The sequence below is a fragment of the Typopeltis vanoorti genome, chromosome 15 (assembly GCF_054136105.1).
Source record: "Typopeltis vanoorti isolate ZY-2024b chromosome 15, IOZ_Tvanoo_1.0, whole genome shotgun sequence".
Classification (NCBI taxonomy): Eukaryota; Metazoa; Arthropoda; class Arachnida; order Uropygi; family Thelyphonidae; genus Typopeltis; species Typopeltis vanoorti.
Genome location: NC_143563.1, coordinates 592317 through 611681, shown reverse-complemented (window position 1 = coordinate 611681; position 19365 = coordinate 592317). Strand labels below are relative to the sequence as shown.

The 19365-nt window shown below is 36.9% G+C and overlaps 1 protein-coding gene across 1 annotated transcript in view; it reads right to left on the bottom strand.

Moving 5' to 3' along the window:
* LOC150098291 (uncharacterized) overlaps nucleotides 1-17983 on the bottom strand; it is a 171637-nt gene extending 153654 nt beyond the window's left edge. The window contains exon 1 of the mRNA XM_090405583.1: nucleotides 17930-17983. The gene's annotated coding sequence lies outside the window, so the exon portion shown is untranslated. The remainder of the gene's footprint in view (nucleotides 1-17929) is intronic.
* Between the last annotated feature and the right edge of the window lie 1382 nt (nucleotides 17984-19365).

The following is a 19365-nucleotide window of genomic DNA, read 5'->3' as shown; positions in this document are numbered from 1 at the left end:
ATTTTCCTCCAATTGGTGAAAGTGATCATGAAGTAATCACCTGAGTTGTGGCTAGTTATATGCAGACTTTTGCGAGGAAAGGATATAAGTAGGCTGTTCAATAAGTAATAAGACTATATTTTACAGAAAACAGATTACCTTTAATCGTCATCATTTACATGGTCTTTTTCGAAGTAACTACAGTGAGACACGATGCATTTGTCCCAACGTTGCGTCCACTTCTTAAACACATGTGAGAGTCCGTTTTTTGAGAGTTCTTTCAAAACCGCCTCCGAAGCTTTTACACATGCTTTGTTGCTTTCGAAATGGCGGCTTTTTAGTGGTTTCTTGAGCTGAGGAAACAGTCAGAAATCGCACGGTGCGAGATCAGGACTGTATGGAGGGTGTGGTAGGATATCTGTGTTGTTCTTCTGCAAAACGTCCACTACACAACCAGCAATATGTGGCCTTGCATTATCGTGGTGCAATAAGAAGCCATTCTTCAGCAATGGACGCTTCCTTTTGACGGGCTTGATGATAATTGCTGCTGTGTTGATCATTGTCTCTGTAATGGACGTTGAAGGTCTTCTCTCACGTTCAAGATCTTCCACATTTTGCCTTCCTTCCTTAAAAGTTTTTTGCCAGAGAAAAATAGCTTCATCGTGGAAAGCTTCGCGTATCATGTTAAAAGTGTCCAATGCCGATTTTTGCAAACGCACACAAAATTTAATTGCATAACGCTGTTCCAAGGACGCTTCCATTTCGAAGACTGGTCGAGCCTCGCCGATGAGGACTTGCGTATATTCACGTGACACTCTGGCACATCATCCCGTATACGCCATCTATCAACCTCTTTTGTTAATACAGTCAGCAACATTTCTTTATTCCACAGAAATTAATATTGTGATGAGTGGTTTCGACACAGTAAAATTAGTCTTATTACTCATTGAACAGCCCACGTATGTGGAATTATAAGGCTGGTGATTATGACATGCTTCGAGCTATAACATGGAATGAGGAGTTGAGCGGTAAGGAAATAAATGCTGCATGGGAACTTACAAAGAAATACATAACAGCATCAATGTACGAATGTATCCCAAAGGCTGAATAAGGTAGGTGTAAAATGAATGGATGTGGCGCTTAAGCATGAAATCTGGAAAAAGAAAGTACTTTGGAGAAAGTACAAGATGAATAATGGTAATCAGTCACATGAAGAATATAAACAGCAAGCCAGGAGAGTGAGTCAGTTAGTAAGGAAAACAAAAGTAGAGTATGAGCAGAAATTGGCAAATCAGGCAAAGAAAAAAACCTAGAGAGTTTTTTAGATATGTGGCAAGTAGAAAGAAGAATGATCATGGAAAGATGAAGTTAAGGAATGAAAGTGGTAGAATGGTAACTGCTGCAGAAGACATTGTTGAGGCATTCAGTGATCAATTAAGAAGTGTCTTTCATCCTGATCAGGGAAATCATGAGAAACTTAAGTGTAGAGGACATAGGAGAGGATAGCTTAATTGTGAGTGAGCAGGAGGTATTTGAGGAAATAAATAAACCTTGATGCTAATAAGGCGATTTATTTATTCGTTTCCTCCCTATTTCTCCCCCGTCCCAACTGGGGAGAGTTGAGCCACCTCATGGGGGGGGGGTAAGTATTTATGACTGTAGATCCATGTGTGTTCACGGGGCCGGTTTGCCTGCTTGCGGTTGAAAAACCCCAGATAAACTGGAGGAGCGGGGGAGAGGCTCTGCTGTCCACGCCCAAGACCGGCTAACTTGGCTATGGCTGAGGAAGAGCCTTAAGTTCCTCACGTCGTTGACGGGAATCGAACCTAGGACACTCCTTCCCCAGGTATATAGTTGCGAAGCGCAAAGCCACTAGACTAACCGTGTGGACAATAAGGCGATAGGATTTGATGACATATCACCACGCATCTTAAGGGAATGTTCCAGGGAACTGGCAGTGGCATTGGCAAGCCTATTTAATAAGAGTTTTGCAACAGCACAGGTTCCAAGAAAGTGGAAGGAAGGTGAAATTGTTCACTGCTTAAAGGCGGTGATAAGGCTGTAGCTTCAAATTATAGGCCGGTCCGTATATCTGCTGGAGAGATTGGTAAGAAGTAGGATACAGAAATGGGTTGATTACAGCGGTATTCTCTGTGGTTATCAGCATGGGTTTGTTAAGGGAAGATCATGTTTCACTAACTTACTTGTGTACTATAACAAGGTGACAAATACCTTGAACAAGAGAGATGCATATACGGTGGTGTACTTGGATTTTGCAAAGGCTTTTGATAGACTGCCACATGACAATCTCTTAAATAAATTGAAACAGATGGAACTGGATAACAGACTTCTGTGTTGATCAGTAATTGGCTGTCGGATAGTTATCAGAAAGTTGCATATGCGGGTGCAGTATCTCGAAAGAGAAAGGTCACCAGTGGTGTGCCACAGGGGTCAGTTTGGGGCCATTGTTCTTCAATTTGTACGTTAATGATATTGGGTTAGATTTAACTAGCGATATCCAGCTGTTTGCGGATGATGCAAAACTGGGGAGAGCAATGCACAGTCAGGCTGATGTTAATGCCTTACAAGAGGAATTGAATAGATTGCATGAATGGGCAGGTAAGTGGAACTATCAGTTCAATGTTGCCAAGTGTAAAGTTTTGAGATTTGGTAAGCAATGATGGGATGCAAAGTATACACTTAGTGGGGAAACTTTAACAGAAGTAGAGAAGATGAGATCTAGGAGTGATGGTGGAAAAGGACCTGAAATTCGAGGGCCACATTGCACAAGTTGTGAAGAAATCGCATCGAATAATGGCAATTATGCAGAGAACCCTGACATGAAGAAATAGAGGTTATGATTCCATTGTGTAAGACCTTGATCAGGCCTGATATGGATTATTGTGCACAGATTTCGTCGCCGGGTTTTCATGGCGACGAGGATATGTTGGAAAGGGTAGAAAGAAGATTCACAGAAGTAGTCAGTGGTCTTCGGAATGTGGAGTACGAGGACAGATTGAGAGAATGTAAGTTGCAGAGCCTCGTGAATAGGAGGGATATCATTGAGACATATAAGCTAGTCAGGGGTTGTTATCAGGAAGAGATTTTTCATAGAATGGGAGAAGGGAGTAAAACAAGAGGCCATTGCTGGAAACTGTAAGGAGGGTGTGAGGAAAGGAGCGGGAAGCAGGTTCTTTGCATGGAGGGTGGTTGGTGAGTGGAATGCATTGCCTGAGTGTGTTGTGGACACATTGAATCAGTTTAAGATGCAGTTGGATGAGCATTGTATGCAATAGAGAGTACCTCCCACGATGAGTATCTGATTCCATGGAGGTCAAATGTTAATAATAATAGTATTTTGTTTCTTCATGGATTCACAGTGACCTTGACATTAAGGAATTCTTGAATTTTGTTTTTAACCAATTACCTCTCTGATACCTTTGCTACCACTACCAAAATACTGAATACTGTTTAATTTTGCTACTTTTCTTGAAGTCTAATTTATGGAAATGAACTATTTTGCTCTTCTCCCCACCCCCTTGGGACTTTACCACACCTGAAACTTAAGTTAAATAGCCTAGTCATAGGGAATGCTAGTTCCTTTGCATGTTCTCATAACACACAGGCTGATATCTTACATAATTCCACAGCCATATTTACATTGAGATTCTGCAATATCTTAACGTAGTTCTAATTCGTCATCTTCTATATCCACATCAGTTTCTTTCACTGCAATATCTTAACGTAGTTCCAATTCGTCATCTTCTATTTCAACACCAGTTTCTTTCACTGCAATATCTACATATGGTTGTTAGGCAACCTTGCAAAGTGGTCTCTCAGTAACTCGACTATGTCATGTGATTGTGATGTACCATTAGTACTCATTAGTTATCCTTTCACATTCTTCCTTTTACTCATGACATAACAAAAAAAAAAACCCTCTGCCATTTTCTGTGGCTTGGTTGGTTAATGCTTTCCTCTTTGGCTATGCGACGTACTGCTCATGAGTTTGTGGTTCCCTTTCTCCTTATATACTCTCCACACTTCGTTTCAGTTCCTACTTAATGATACTACTCAGCCATCTAATTCCTATCTTATTTACCCCCCGACCTTAATATATAGTCAGTTATTGCTTTCTCCAGATACCCCTTTCCCATCTCCCATGCACTGCTAACACCTATCCCTGCAGATTCTAATGCACACTGAATTGTAAGCTTCTTTTTATCACCAACCCTGTGGTTTCCTGATACACCCCTCCTTAAGTGAAAATTCCACATTGCATCCTTTCAAGTCAAGACCACATGATCTCACTCCCAAAATGGAGATAATGGCTACCTTGCTTATACGAAACAACTTCAACAAGTAGTGTGATAGAGGGTGAGAACGAGCAAAATATGAATGAAAAATAGGAGTGGGGAAGGCTTGAATGATCGTGAAGTTTTTGGAGATTGTCTTGATTGAGAGGATCAATGGCAAGCAAGAGTGGCTAACTTGCAGTTAACTGAAAGAGGAGGTGGAATGTCTCAGGAATGAGATGAGAAGCATGAAAGATGAGATTAAGCAAATGGAATAGGAGCAGGGACGAATGCTGGTCATGAAATTCACGCTTGCTCTTGTTATCATTCAGGGAATTGATTGAAGTCTGATTAGGCGAATAATGAATTACTGACCATTTAAAACAGGTAACCCTCATATAACGCGGATGTTAGGTTGGACAGAAATGCCGCGTTATATAAATCGCATTATGCGAGCCTCAGATCACATAGAAAAAGTAGGGTTAGGTTCCGAAATCGTTTTTTTTTTTAATTATATAAACAACGATATATCCAACAAAAAATATTTTTATTTAATTCAGGTAATTCATGCAAGTCAACTAACCCCTTAACATTTTAAGTCACGCAGTGAAAAACATGAAAAGATAAAGGGTTACTACAATTTGTAGATGGCATTATAAGCAGGTTACCTGTATGTGCTTGAAGTCAGACTTACGTTCAAGTCTATTTGCTGATTGGAGGAACTTTTTCTAAGCCTTTCTTCAACCGATTCCCAAGTTAGTCAATCTCTGGCACGGGCAAGCGGGTTTTTCCTCCTGGAAACTCAGGTTTTTCATCCCGTAAACTCAAGAAAACCGACCGTAGTACCCACATTATTTCAGACAGTAACATATCTTGTTAGGGTTAGGTACCAAGAGATGGCAGCACTTGTTTGCCAGCCTCTTCATCAGTGGCTGCTATTAGTGACAGACATAGGCCAGCTATCTCTGATTAGCTACCGGTGGAGATTGAACTGCCCACTCAGTCTCCAAAAGTTAGATAGGGTTAAAAGGCCTCGCCTACTCCCTATAAGGGAATAAAAGGCGTTAGCTGATTTATTTATAGAAATTTATGCACAGTTAATCATACAAATACAATATTTATTTTACAAATGATATTCTATCTTTTTCAATTTAGCTATTTGAATACAAATTCTACCCTACTGTTCTTTTTTATGAACTGGTCAATAACATCGTCATAAAACGTTGGTTGTAACTTAATTTTCCCAAGCAACATGCACACTTCCAAAGGCTGGCTGAAGCTCATTGGCTAGAGCTACTTTGACTGCATATGACCCATGTTTAAAGAACATGGTGAGATGACGTGAAGGGAGCGGAAATGGCTATGTGCATGCATGAAATCACAGTGCTGAAGCGAAGATCTAAATTCTTCCACAACCGAGCAAGCCACAACGCAAAGCTCAATTATTGCCGCGCAAGCTTAAAACGTCTTGTCTACAAAAATAAAATCCTAAATGGAATGCTTATAAATGCATGCATTTATTAATGAATAAATATTACTTCTTTCTCAATGAATGAGTTTGCAAAGCAAGCATGGGGAATTCACCACTGAGTAGGAGTTATGGAATTGATAGAAGAGGAGAGAATAGAAACGGTAAAAGACAGGGAATGATAGAAGAGGTAAGAATATTAGAAGAGAGGGAATGAGAGAGAGTTATAGGAATGACAGAAGAGGAGAGAATGAAAACAATCGAAGAGAGGGAATGAGAACAATGCGAGTTAGTGCTGGAACCAGGGATAGAGTGATGCCAGGAGAGTAGGTAAGTAGAGGAACAAAGAGAGAATGATTTAGAGGAGAGAGAGTGAGGGATGCAATCAAGGAACAGAGTTTTAAGAAGTATGATGTATGGAGACTTGATGATCCGTGGTGTGCAAGATAGGATGCCAAAGGAGTGTTTGCTTGGAGGAACGATAGAAAGTGCGACTATGTCAATTAAGTGAGGTGAAAAGGTGGATGAAATGATTGTGAGCATGAATGGCTTGAGAGGCAGTGTAAATCAGGTGGCAAAAGATCTGAGATTCATGTTTGCGGTTGTACAAAAGAAAATGCAGAGAGGAAAGAGTGTGTGTTACCCAGGTATGATAATGACAAGCTGAGCAGAAGAGCAATAATGATGAATAGCCAGAATGTGTCAGAAGAGAGGATTGGAATATGTGGATGCTTGAAGGGCATTTGAGGACAGAAAGGAACTGTATGTGAGAGACTGCTTGCATTTGAATGAGGCAGGACGTAGGCATCTGGAGAGATTGCTGTTTTCTGAACAAGTTGGTGTGTCAATGCAAGAAACTATAATTCCCGGGGTGGATGGTAGCAGGGATGGCCTCTTGTGAGAACGTGTGATTGGGGGAAGGAGGACAACATCAGGTAACACTATATCCTGGAGGATATAATGATAGGTATAGAAGCACTGGCATTTTTATGCTTTATACTAATGCCAGGAGTATCAAGAATAAAGGAGATGAATTGGTGGCACCGATAGCATCAGCTTGGCCAAAGATTATTGGGATCTCTGAGATGTGGTTGACAGATGATGATATAATAACAGGAATAGAAGTAGCAGGGTACAGAATTTTTCAGCAGGATAGGAAGGGAAAATGCAGTGGTTACTGCTTATCTACCTCACACCATATGCTTTCAAAACCATTAGTTTTGATATTTCAAAACTAATGGTTTTGAAAGCATATGGTGTGAGGTAGAGGTGGGCAAGACAGGATATTTAGTGGGGTGTTGCTACAAGCCAAGGAACACAGAGGGTAAGAGCAGGAGATGTTTAGGCAGTTGAGCTTGGAAGTGCAAGAAGAATGATTGTTATGGGAGATTTTAACTACAGCAGCATAAGTTGAGAAGAGGAAAATGCATGATGTAATAAGGGAAAGGCATTTCTGGAATACTTGACAAATAGGCAACATGTAATGGAGGGAACAAGAGGTTCATTTGATCATAGCATCAAAGAGCTCATAATAAGTGAGATGACATCTCTCTCACCAGTTGGAGAGAGTGACCATGTGGTTTTGACTTGGAAGATGAATAGACATGCAGGAGTATCAAAGAAAACAGAGCGTATGTAGAATTATAAGACAGGTGGTTATAATAGTCTTAGATATCAATTTGGGGTAGTTCCATGAGGCCAGAATATCATTAGTGCTTGGGAAATTGTGAAGGAATATTTGTTAGCAGCAATAGCAAGCTGTATTACACGAGTGAAGAAGAGGATAGAATTTGGTGTAAAGTGGATGACAAATAATAACTGCAGGCAAAAAAAGATTATGGAAGAGATATAAGGAATGGGATGGAGAGTAGATGCATGAAGAATATAAGACTCAGGTCAGGAGAGTGACTAGTATGGTAAGAAAAGTGAAAGTGGAATATGAGAAGAGATTGGCCCTAAGATCAAAAGAAAATCCTAGGGAATTTTTTAGCTATGTGGCCAGTAGGAGGAGAAATGATTGTGGAAGGTTGATATTATGGGATAAAAATGACTGATGCAGAGGACATAGTGGAGTTGTTCAATGAACACTTTATTAGAATATTTCATCCTAGAGAAGTAAGTTTTAATACTAGAGAGATAGGGCAGGTTCGAGGTGCAAGAGGAGAGTGTGTTCCAAATAGTGAGTACCCTGGATGTCAGTGGGACTAGATGGTATTTCACCATGGGTTTTGAGAGAATGTGCTAAAGAACTGACAACTCTGCTGACTGGGCTTTTCAATGAAAGTCTGGCCACGGGAAAGGTACCCAAGGAATGGAAGGAAGGTAAGATAGTGCCACTGCATAAGGGAGGTAGTGGATGGATGTGTGTAACTATAGGCCAGTTTGTGTTTCTTAAGTAGTTGTTAAGATCTTGGAGAAATTAGTGAGGCACCATATAGTGTTGGGGCAGATGAGGGTAATGTTATCTGTGAGAGTCAACATGGATTTTTTAAGGGGAACTCTTGTTTTAGTAATATGATTCCCTTTATAATAAAGCGATAAGAGCAGTTGATGAGGGAAAGGCATGTACTGAAATTTTTTTTTTTTTTGATTTTGCAAAGGTATTTGACAGGGTGCCACATGCTAAGCTGATATTTAAGTTGAAACACATGAGTTTAGATATCAGGTTAGTCAACTGGATTCAGGATTGGCTGTCTGATAGATAATAGAGAGTTGTGTATGATGGGGCAATATTAAGGAGGCAGAAGATTACAATGGGGTCCTACAGGGATCGGTATTGTTTAACCTTTATATCAATGACATTGTCAATGGATTTCAGGGGGATATTCAGTTGTTTGCAGATGATGTCAAGCTGGGAAGAGTTATTAGTAATACTGCAGATGTGGCAGCCCTGCAAGAGGATTTGAATAAACTAGACAGATGGGCAAATGAATGGGAGTCAGATTAATGCAAATAAAATGCAAAGTCTTGAAATTTGGGATCCATCGATGGGAGGATGCATACTCGATTGGAGGAGCTATACTGGAGGAAGTAGGGGAAGACAAGAGAGCCGGGGTTGATGATTGATAGAAAACTGAAATTCAGGGAGCATATTGCAAAGGTGGTGAAGGTAATACAGGGGATTGCTACAATACTGAGAAAGAACGCTGACCTGCAGAGATAAGAGTTATCATTTCATTGTATAAGAACCTGATCAGACCAAACTTAGACTATTGTTCTCAAATTTGGTCCCCAGGATTTGAAGGGGATAAATTAACTATGGAAAGGGTAGAGAGGCAGATAACAAATATGGTTTGAGGACTGTACAATGTCAGTTACAAGGATCGACTGAGGGAATGTGGACTGCAGAATTTGGTGAATAGAAGGACACGTGATATGATTGAGAATTTTACTGTTGAGAGGCAGTTACAGGGTAGACATTGGGGAGTTCTTTCATTTGGTGGAATGGCAGGAAGGAGCGATGACAAGGGGCCATCCCTGGAAGTTACAAAAGAAGTGTGTGAGCAAGAGGGTGAGGTGTGGTTTCTTTGCATGGAGAGTGGTTGAGCCATGAAATGCATTGCCTGATAGAGTGGTGAGAGCAGGAAAGGTCAATGAATTCAAGGAGTGGTATGATAGTCTTCATGTTTCCTAGGAAGGACCTCCCACGATGAGTCTTTTTACTCCATGGATGCCTGAATCATAATAATAAACTATGTGCTATAGGTTTACCATCTTTTATGAGTAGAAGGTTACATAATAAACGTTTTTTCAAATGCATTTGGTAAAATATCATATCATGATGAGAGAAGATAGGGTTAGATGATAAAATGGTTTTTATTTATTTAGATCCAATGGAAACAATGCAAAATTCGGTAGCTTAATTGTAGAAATCATAAGATGGTATTTCCAGAAATTTCATATGCTTTTTTTTTTTTTGTAATAAACAATCTACTTAAAAGAATTTTCATAATATTAACTTCATATAAATAAAATATCACACAAGCTTATATTCCTGATTATTGAATGGGAGGACAAGTATCATATGCTAAGAGAAAGACTAGAAAAAAAAACATAAATAAAATTTTACAAAAATAAGTGTTTCACCTATCCACTAGACTGCAATTTACAGAGTCTAGTGGACAGGAGGAAGAGGGGTGATACAACAGAGACATTCAAGTTGGTAAAGTTGGTAAGGGGTTGTTATAGGATCAGTGTTGAAGTGGGTTTTCATAAAATGGTAGAAGACCAGGAGAGAACAAGACATCATCCATGGAAGTTGTATAAGGAGGGTATGAACACGGTAGTGAGAAGCAGGTTTTTTGAATGCAGAGTTGTGAATGATTGCCTGAGAGTGTGGTGTCTGCAGAGAATTTCAATGTATTTATGGCAATGATGGGCTGTGTGTGTATGACAAAATAACCTCCTAGATAAACAAGTATACAGTACATAGTGAAGGGAAACGATGATAATACAGATCAAAACAGACAGGAAAATAAAAAAAAAAAAAACAGGAAATAACATAAATGTGCAAAGTTTGGAATTAACATAATATACTCAAATATATTCATGTCCTTTCAAGTGACCATGAAGCAACTACCCAAGTGATCATTTCATGGTCACTTTCACGAAGTGGAGGAAGATTTGACATTTCCTTTATAACAACTCAACATCTTCTGTTGAGATGATCAAATTCAAGATCCCTTTGTTATGTGTGGACTAAGGTGGTTGTCCTCAAAAACTGCAGAAATTCTTCCCCCCCCCCTTGATACCATACAATTCATTCTAATCTATGTTACCATAATTAAATTCATCCATAATGATAATCCTTCTCTTATATGTCAGGTTAGTTAATATGCATATACCTTTCCTTCTTCCCAACTTGTATATTACTAGGTCTACAGCAACATCCAACTAAATATTTCATCTTGTCTACCTCTGCTTCACACCATACTTCCTCAGAACTACTGTCCACTACCTTTAACAGTATTCTATTTTCTTTATTGTCCTTCTGCTTTCACAAAATACACATCCTTCATTTCTATTCCTGTCAGGATGTCATCCCCATCCAACCATGTCTCCTTACTCTGATTTTTCGGTAGATGAACTCAATGCAACAAACAATTTCATTCCCCTTATCTTTTTTTATGGAAATAATTGTAATTATGATTTATTTATTGCTTTCATACATTGATATGTGCACCTATATAATTTTTGTCTCAGATGCTTACCTTTTTACAAACTTTTTAAAGGGGACAATGGATGAAAATGAAAAATTTTGCAACAAATAATTTTTTTTTTATATATAGGTTTTTGGTCATTCTTGTAAAGGTGTCAAAAATGGGCATGTCCTTTTCCTGCAGTAGTGATTCATATGTAAATATTTTGATATGTAAAAACGAAATAGTAGCAAGATAATACTGGAAATTCTTAACTTATCATAAATAAATCTGATACTTATCTCACAAAAAATAGTATATATCAAAATGTTCTGAGTTTAATTTTTCATCTTATAAATACCAAATCTAGTACTGATGTTCTGTCATTTATCTATTTTTCATTATACAAATCTGTCTAGTTGTACTAAAACTGTACACAGCTATACAGCCTCATAATAATTTAATACATGTTTTAAATCATCCAAGCGCAAGATAAAAAAAAGCTTGTTCTTTCCAAGATGGTATTTCCAGAAATTTCATATGCTTTTTTTTTTTTTGTAATAAACAATCTACTTAAAAGAATTTTCATAATATTAACTTCATATAAATAAAATATCACACAAGCTTATATTCCTGATTATTGAATGGGAGGACAAGTATCATATGCTAAGAGAAAGACTAGAAAAAAAAACATAAATAAAATTTTACAAAAATAAGTGTTTCACCTATCCACTAGACTGCAATTTACAGAGTCTAGTGGACAGGAGGAAGAGGGGTGATACAACAGAGACATTCAAGTTGGTAAAGTTGGTAAGGGGTTGTTATAGGATCAGTGTTGAAGTGGGTTTTCATAAAATGGTAGAAGACCAGGAGAGAACAAGACATCATCCATGGAAGTTGTATAAGGAGGGTATGAACACGGTAGTGAGAAGCAGGTTTTTTGAATGCAGAGTTGTGAATGATTGCCTGAGAGTGTGGTGTCTGCAGAGAATTTCAATGTATTTATGGCAATGATGGGCTGTGTGTGTATGACAAAATAACCTCCTAGATGAGTCTTTGACTCCATGGGATCATAGAATAATAATAATAATAATAATAATAATAATAATAATGTGTTAAAATGCAAATTTACTGAATGTATATGAACAGAAATTAAAATTATTATTATTACGGGTATCTCTATGGAGTCAGTAGACTCATCGTGGGAGACCCAAACTAGCAAAACAATATCTGTCATATCTCTTCTTGAATTCATTTACAGAAGAAGAGCTCACAACTAAGTCAGGCAATGAATTCCACTCATTCACCACCCTCCAGGCAAAAAACCTCGTTCTGACACCTTTGTTAACCACACTCTTCTTTAATTTCCAGAGATGACCTCTTGTTCTTCCATCACTATCACACAGCTGGAACATTTCCCCTGCATCAATCCTATAAAAAACTTTCAGTAATTTGAATGTTTCTACCATATCCCCTCTTCTTCGCCTATCAACCAATCTCTGCAATCCACAAGCTCTCAATCTATCAATGTAGGGGGCATTTTTTATATCACTCACCAACTTGGTCACTCTTCTCTGAACCCTCTCCTCAGCCTCCTCATCTCCAAGGAATCCAGGTGACCAGACCTGAGCACAGTAATCCAAATGTGGAAGTATCAATGCTTTATAAAGGGGAATAATAACCTCTTTATCTCTGGATGTCAGTGTGTTCCTCAACAACCAAGTAATCCTATGTGCAATCTTGGACACCTTAGCAATGTGTCCTCTGAACTTCATCTCCCTATCTACCAGTATCCCAAAGTCCCTAGCCTCATCAATCTCTTGGAGTACCTCTCCATCAATGTAGTACACAGCTGGTAATCTTTTAATCCCAAAATGCATGACATTACACTTTTCCACATTGAACTGACATCCATTATCTTTTGCCCATTTTACCAGCTTATTTAAATCCCCCTCAAACTTTCAACATCAGTTTGATTTTTTATTGCACTACACAACTTTGCATCATCAGCAAACAACTGAATATCCCCCTTTAAGCCATTTCCTATATCATTTATATACAAATTAAACAACATTGGCCCAAGCACAGAGCCACACCACTGGTCACCTGCCTCATTCTGGACTCGGCTCCTCCATACACCACCTTATAGTATCTCTCCCTGAGCCATTCTCCTATCCATATCACCAATTTAATATCCATTCCCATCTGCTTCAATTTGCATAACAGTGTTCTATGGGGTATCCTGTCAAAAGCCTTAGCAAAATCCAGAAGTACCACTGTGTAGCCATTTCCTTTGTCCAACTCAGATGTCATTCTATTATAAAAAGCTAATAAATTGCTAAGGCAGGATTGACCTTTAACAAAACCATGTTGGCCTCTATAGAGTATCATATCCTGATCCACCCATTCTTGAATTTTGTCTTTAACCAACTTTTCCAATACTTTTACCACTACTCCTGAGATGATGATTGGTCTGTAATTAAATACCGCAGTTTTAGAGCCACCCTTATGCTTCAATTCTCAAAATTAGTTATTGCTACAGAGATATTCTCACTTGGGTGATAGACTTTTGAAAAGTGATCACTCAGTAACTCTACTATTACATCTGAATTGGTTACCTCGATACCATGAGCACCCACTAAGGTTATCCTTCCAAAGTCATTCTTCCTTTTACTTGCCATATAGCGGAAGAACTCTTTGGGATTACCCTTGGTCTCCTTGGCTAAGGTCTTCTCATAATCTGATTTAGCTTTTCTTACTATTCTGGTAACCTTCCTAGCTTGAGCCTTGTACTGCTTATGGGTGTACTGATTGCCTTTCTCTTTGTAAATTCTCCATAAATCTTTTTTTGCAGATCGAGCTTGATACTACTACTATTCATCATCTAATGCCTACCTTGTTTGTCTTCCTGACCATGGGGACACAATCTGATATTGCCTTCCTCAGATACCCACTGATTTGATTCCATGCACTGCTAACATCTTTCCCTTGCAATATGTTCTGCCATGGGATGGCTGCAAGCTCACTCCGAAGCTTGTTATAATTGCCTAACCTGTAGTTTCGTATATATATACCCCTTCTTAACAGAAAAATCCACAGATTTTGCAACCTCCCAAGTCAATACCACATGATCGCTTTCACCAACTGGAGGTAAGTAACGAGGACACCTTACTTATGCATATAACCTCTGAACCAATAACCAGTTGCAACACTCTCACACCACGTGTCCCTTCAGTTATGTGCTGTTTCAAGTAATTATCTCGTAGAAGATGTATGAACTCCATTTCCTTTTTGCTACGTGATATTTCCTCCTTCCAAATATCACCATAATTAAAATCCCCCATAATAATCACTAAGCCTTCACTCATTGCACTAATTTGCTGATGCATGAATTCAATATTAGAGATGTTAGAGAAAATGAAAATTAATCCCCATTGTTTATATTTATTATTAAATGATACCTCCAATTAGTCCAAGGACTCACTGTGGGAAGGCACAGCACAGAACTCAACGTTTACATCACTCAACTTTGATTTTACAATTTATACTACTACCCAACCACCTATACACTTACTAATTTCTCTACCTGTTATCTCTACCCATAAATTAAAACATTCTTAGCCATAAAACCATATAATTGTTAAGAATATTACTCTGTTGTAAGAATTAGCCTCCTTCCCTCCCACCAAAAAAAAAAAAAAAACTAACTGAAGACTAGAGGTAACTCTCATTTATATGAGGTTTGCATTCTCAAGAATTGCTGTGTATATCAAAATTGAATAACACAGGAGGCTTATAAGAATAATAGATGTTGAATTTCCAAATAAGCAAGATTCTGATTTTTCATACATATTAAGGCATAAGAATAGTAAATAACATACTCAATATGTATAAAACTAATAACTATTAACTAACAAGATGGCATCAGACACCTATGGGCATTGAACCCATGGTTGTTGATTAAAGAAGTTCTCTATTTTCAAGATTAGCAGAGTACATCAATGTAGAAATTATAACAAATCTGGAGGAGTAATTATCTTTATCCGAAATTCCATATCTGTTAATAATATTACTAACATAAAACAAAAACTGCTGAAAATGTCAATTTATATTTATAACATCATAATATATATATATAGGTCGCATTGTTACAGAGAGTCCAACATTATACAAGAACTCGAGTGTAGTCTAAATGAGATCAGAAGTGAGTGACAATGTTCTCATAATTGGGGATATGAATATTGACTTGCTGAGGAATAACAGATCCTCTCAAGATTATCTAGATCTACTTGCCATGCATGGACTCGAACAATATATTAATGTCCCCACGAGAGAATTCAATGGTGGTAGAACGTGTCTAGATCATGTATTTGTGAGAACTTTAAGTGGAAACAAAATCCAAGCAGCAGTTCTGCACCAATCTCTCGCAAAGCACTTTCCAATCGGTATTAAAGTACATTTGCAAGTACAGTACAAAGATAGTACAACCGAAAACATTCCCTACACAACAATTGACTCCAGAGTATTGAAACTCTGTATCAAATATTGATACCTCATATCATAAATTTATTGCAATATTGAACAATAAAATACAAAAATCGATTAAAGTTAAAATAATAGACAAAATGAAAGAAACAAAGCTCTGGATTACACAGGAAATCAGACACTACATCAAAATTAGAGATAAAGTGTATAAAAAGTTTAAAAAATAACTGCTGTATCAGATTCCTATAGTACTTGAAACTGCGTTCATAATATTGATTGTGCAGTTATTTTTTAAACATTTTATACACTTTATCTCTAATTTTTATGTAGTGTCTGATTTAAAAGAAAGTAAAACGAGTACTACAGAAATGAATTCCTAAAATGCCAAGGAAACCAAAGAAAACAATGGAAGTTTATGAATAAATTAATCGGTAAAGATACACATAAACAAAACCTCCCCATACTTAAAGATATTGATAGGAATAGAGAAAATGGAGACAGAGGATTAGTTGAAGAATTCAATAACCATTTTGCTATGGTCAGTGAAAGCATTCTGAAAAGTGCTAAATCCACCCCTCAGAATTGCACTCTCAAGATACTTGATAACTCCATATATCTTTTCCCCACTTGTGAAAACGAAATCAAAAATTAACATTATAGCTAGCCTAAAAACAACCAAAACTTCAGGATATGATGGTATTAACACAAACATTGTGAAAGAATGCCAAATGTACATCATAGAACCCCTAATGTACATTTTTAACTTATTACTGATGACAGGCACGGTTTCATCAGATTTTAAGAAAGCCGTAGGTGTACCTACTTACAAAAAGGGAAACAAAAATAACTTGAAAATTACAGACCGATCTCCCTTCTACCGATCTTTTTGAAAATATCAGCGAAATTGGTAAAAATTAGACTCGTGAAATTTTTGGACAAAAACAACTTTTCAAAGAATCAATTTGGGTTCAGGCAAAAGTTTAGCACAGAACATGCTTTACTGAACTTCACAAACACAGTTTATACCTCACTTGACGAACATAAACTAACATTAGCGGTATTTCTAGATATACACAAAACTTTTGACTATGTAGTACATGAAATTTCAATAAAAAAATTAGAAGTCATAGGAATACGAGGTACTGCCTTAAACTGGTTCCAAAATTACTTAAATGCCAGATCACAAATTGTAAAAATAAACAACAGCTATAGCAGCTCCAAAACAGTAGACTGCGGTGTACCAATTTTATTTAACATTTATATCAATGACTTCTGCAATCTTAAACTAAACAGTAAAATAAATACTTTTGCAGATGATACAGTACTAATTTTCTCTACAGACACGGCCGAACAAATGAAAACCATCGTGAATGCTGATCTTTCGAAAGTAACAAATTGGTTCAAGTCAAACAAGTTCAATGTGAATGTCTCAAAAACTAAATATGTAAATTTTAACTTGCGAAATAAAACTGGCAAAATGAACTTCACTGCACAATTAATTTTGCATGATTGGAATTGCAGGACAAATTCAAATTGCAACTGCGAAAAATAGAAAAATTCAGTGTAATAACTTACTTGGGATTAAAAATTGATAGTAATTTAAACTGGAAACTGCATATCACTGATGTCGTAAATAAAGCAAGGATTATGTTAAATAGACTTTACTAACTAAACAGATTCTTAAATTTAAATATGCTAAAAATATTATACTCTGCCTGGATTAAAAGCACACTACAATATGGTACATTAAGTTGGGGAGGAATCTATCGCACCACTCTGAAACCTTTAGTCTCGACTCAGAATCAAGTAATTAAAATCTTAACTAAAAACAAATATAAGGATACTGCAATGTGTAATAAATACACCATACTAAACATACTACCGCTAAGATATTTATACGTCTATAGGGTACTATTATTAATAAAAAACGACAACGAATACTTAAATATCAAACAAGATATTTTCCTTAGTAGACATAAGGGTCTAAAAATATTTCGTTCCAAAAGCAAATAAAGAAGCAATACACAAACATTATACTTATTTAGCGCCAAAAGCATTCAACACACTACCTTTAACAATAAGAAATGAAACTAACCCAAACAAATACAAAACTCTAATCAAAGAGTATTTATTTTCCCACAGAAATGAGAAAGCTCTGTTCAAAATAAATGTATAAATTATTGGTTTTTAGCATATTTGTATTCAAAGATCCAGTCTCATGTGTAAAACGTAAAATTGAAATGCTATTTAAGGATTATTTTGTTTCATTTTGTTCCTAATTAATTGTTATGCAACTTTCTCTGTATGATGAAATTTTATTTTATCTGCGATTTTATTATGTAATTATATTATAATAATATGTAATTATATTATAATAATATGTAATATGTATATTATATGAATGTACATATGTGTATATAATGAAAATGCATTACATAAATTTTTGTAACTTTATGCATATCTTAACCTGGATGAGCTGTTGCTCTTAGGTTACACATATGATTGTTCAACATATTGTACTATTATAGGAAGCTTACAAAAATAACTTTAAACATCTTAATCACCTCATCTTTATCCGACCTGCTGAAGTTGAAGGCTCACAGAAGGCTGAAGCTGCTTTTTCAAGAATCTCTCCATGAAAACTTGCAGATAACCTTAGCATTTAAAATTTTTTTCAATCTCCCTTCAAGCATTTTTGAGGATGCAGTACTGTTAGAGGATGAATAATGATGCAACTGCTTATGTAAGCATTTTCCTTCCAGTTCATGTAGGTTTTCTATAAACAGAAAAACATAAACCATTTGGTAGACATGTCACTAATGTTCCTTGGAAGGGAATACAACTGTTTTTTTTTAATGCAAATGTATTTTTGAATACTGGCCGTTTAAATTTATTATTATTACGTGACACCTCCAGGGAGAGGGCATTCTGCTCTGCCTCGCAAAATACATCTCACCTTCTTCACTATTACTTAATTCTCCTACTACGACACTACTTCTACCACTATCAACGCCATCTACTACCCATCATCAGCAAGAACAGTATTTTTTGTCTGTAAATTGCATGTGTTCTAGAGGTCGATTTCTCTGAAGAAGCCCATATAAGGATTCCCCTAGTCATGACCCAAACAGCAAGCACATCTACATAGCATAGCATATTTTTTTTATTTTTATTTTTTTGGTACTAGTTTTTGTGTACAGTAGAGCTGAGTTCTTGAATACTAGAAAGAAATTGGCTTAGGGAGAGGAACATTGCTATCACATGTAGTTTGTATTAATTTTATTTTCCATGAAAAACAACCTGAGAGTATGGTGAACTTGAATAATTCAGATATGCTGAATTGGTGGGGAGGAGGGATATGGCTTATCCACAGACATATCCTTATGGTTAAGGATTTCTGTCAGTGATATACTGGCAAATAAATATCTATCAAAGCCAACCCTGATATCTTAATTTGTGAGGTTAAGATTTTTTATTTTTTTAAAATTAAAGCGGCTTTTTTTGGGGGGGGGGGGGCCCTTACATATCCTGTAAGGTTTAAAATGGTAGGATTTCAGTTTTTGGGTTAGGGCCAAAATATAACTTTTTTATTTTTATTTTTTTAATAATTTATACATTTTTTCTTTTGAGACTTATGGGATCATGTCCAATAACCTGGTATGTAGAAGAGGCTTTTAGAAGACTGTACTCAATAAAAAAAAAAAAAAAAAAAAAAGCTTTAAGCATTCTTTTATTGTTGTATAAGTTTATTATAACTAAAACAGATAAAGGTAATGTAGCTATAAAATGATGATACAGCTATATCATCATGCATCGAAAGAGCCTCTGCATCTCAGTCAGCATAGACGAAGCACTTTGGTCAGAAAGACCTGGGTTCCATTCCAGTCCATGACGAGGAACCTTTATCTAGTATCTTTCAACTAAAGGTGATTTAGCTGGTCGCATATGGGGGTGGGGTAGAGGGTTTTTTCACCTGGAAACTCAGGATTTTCATCCCTCA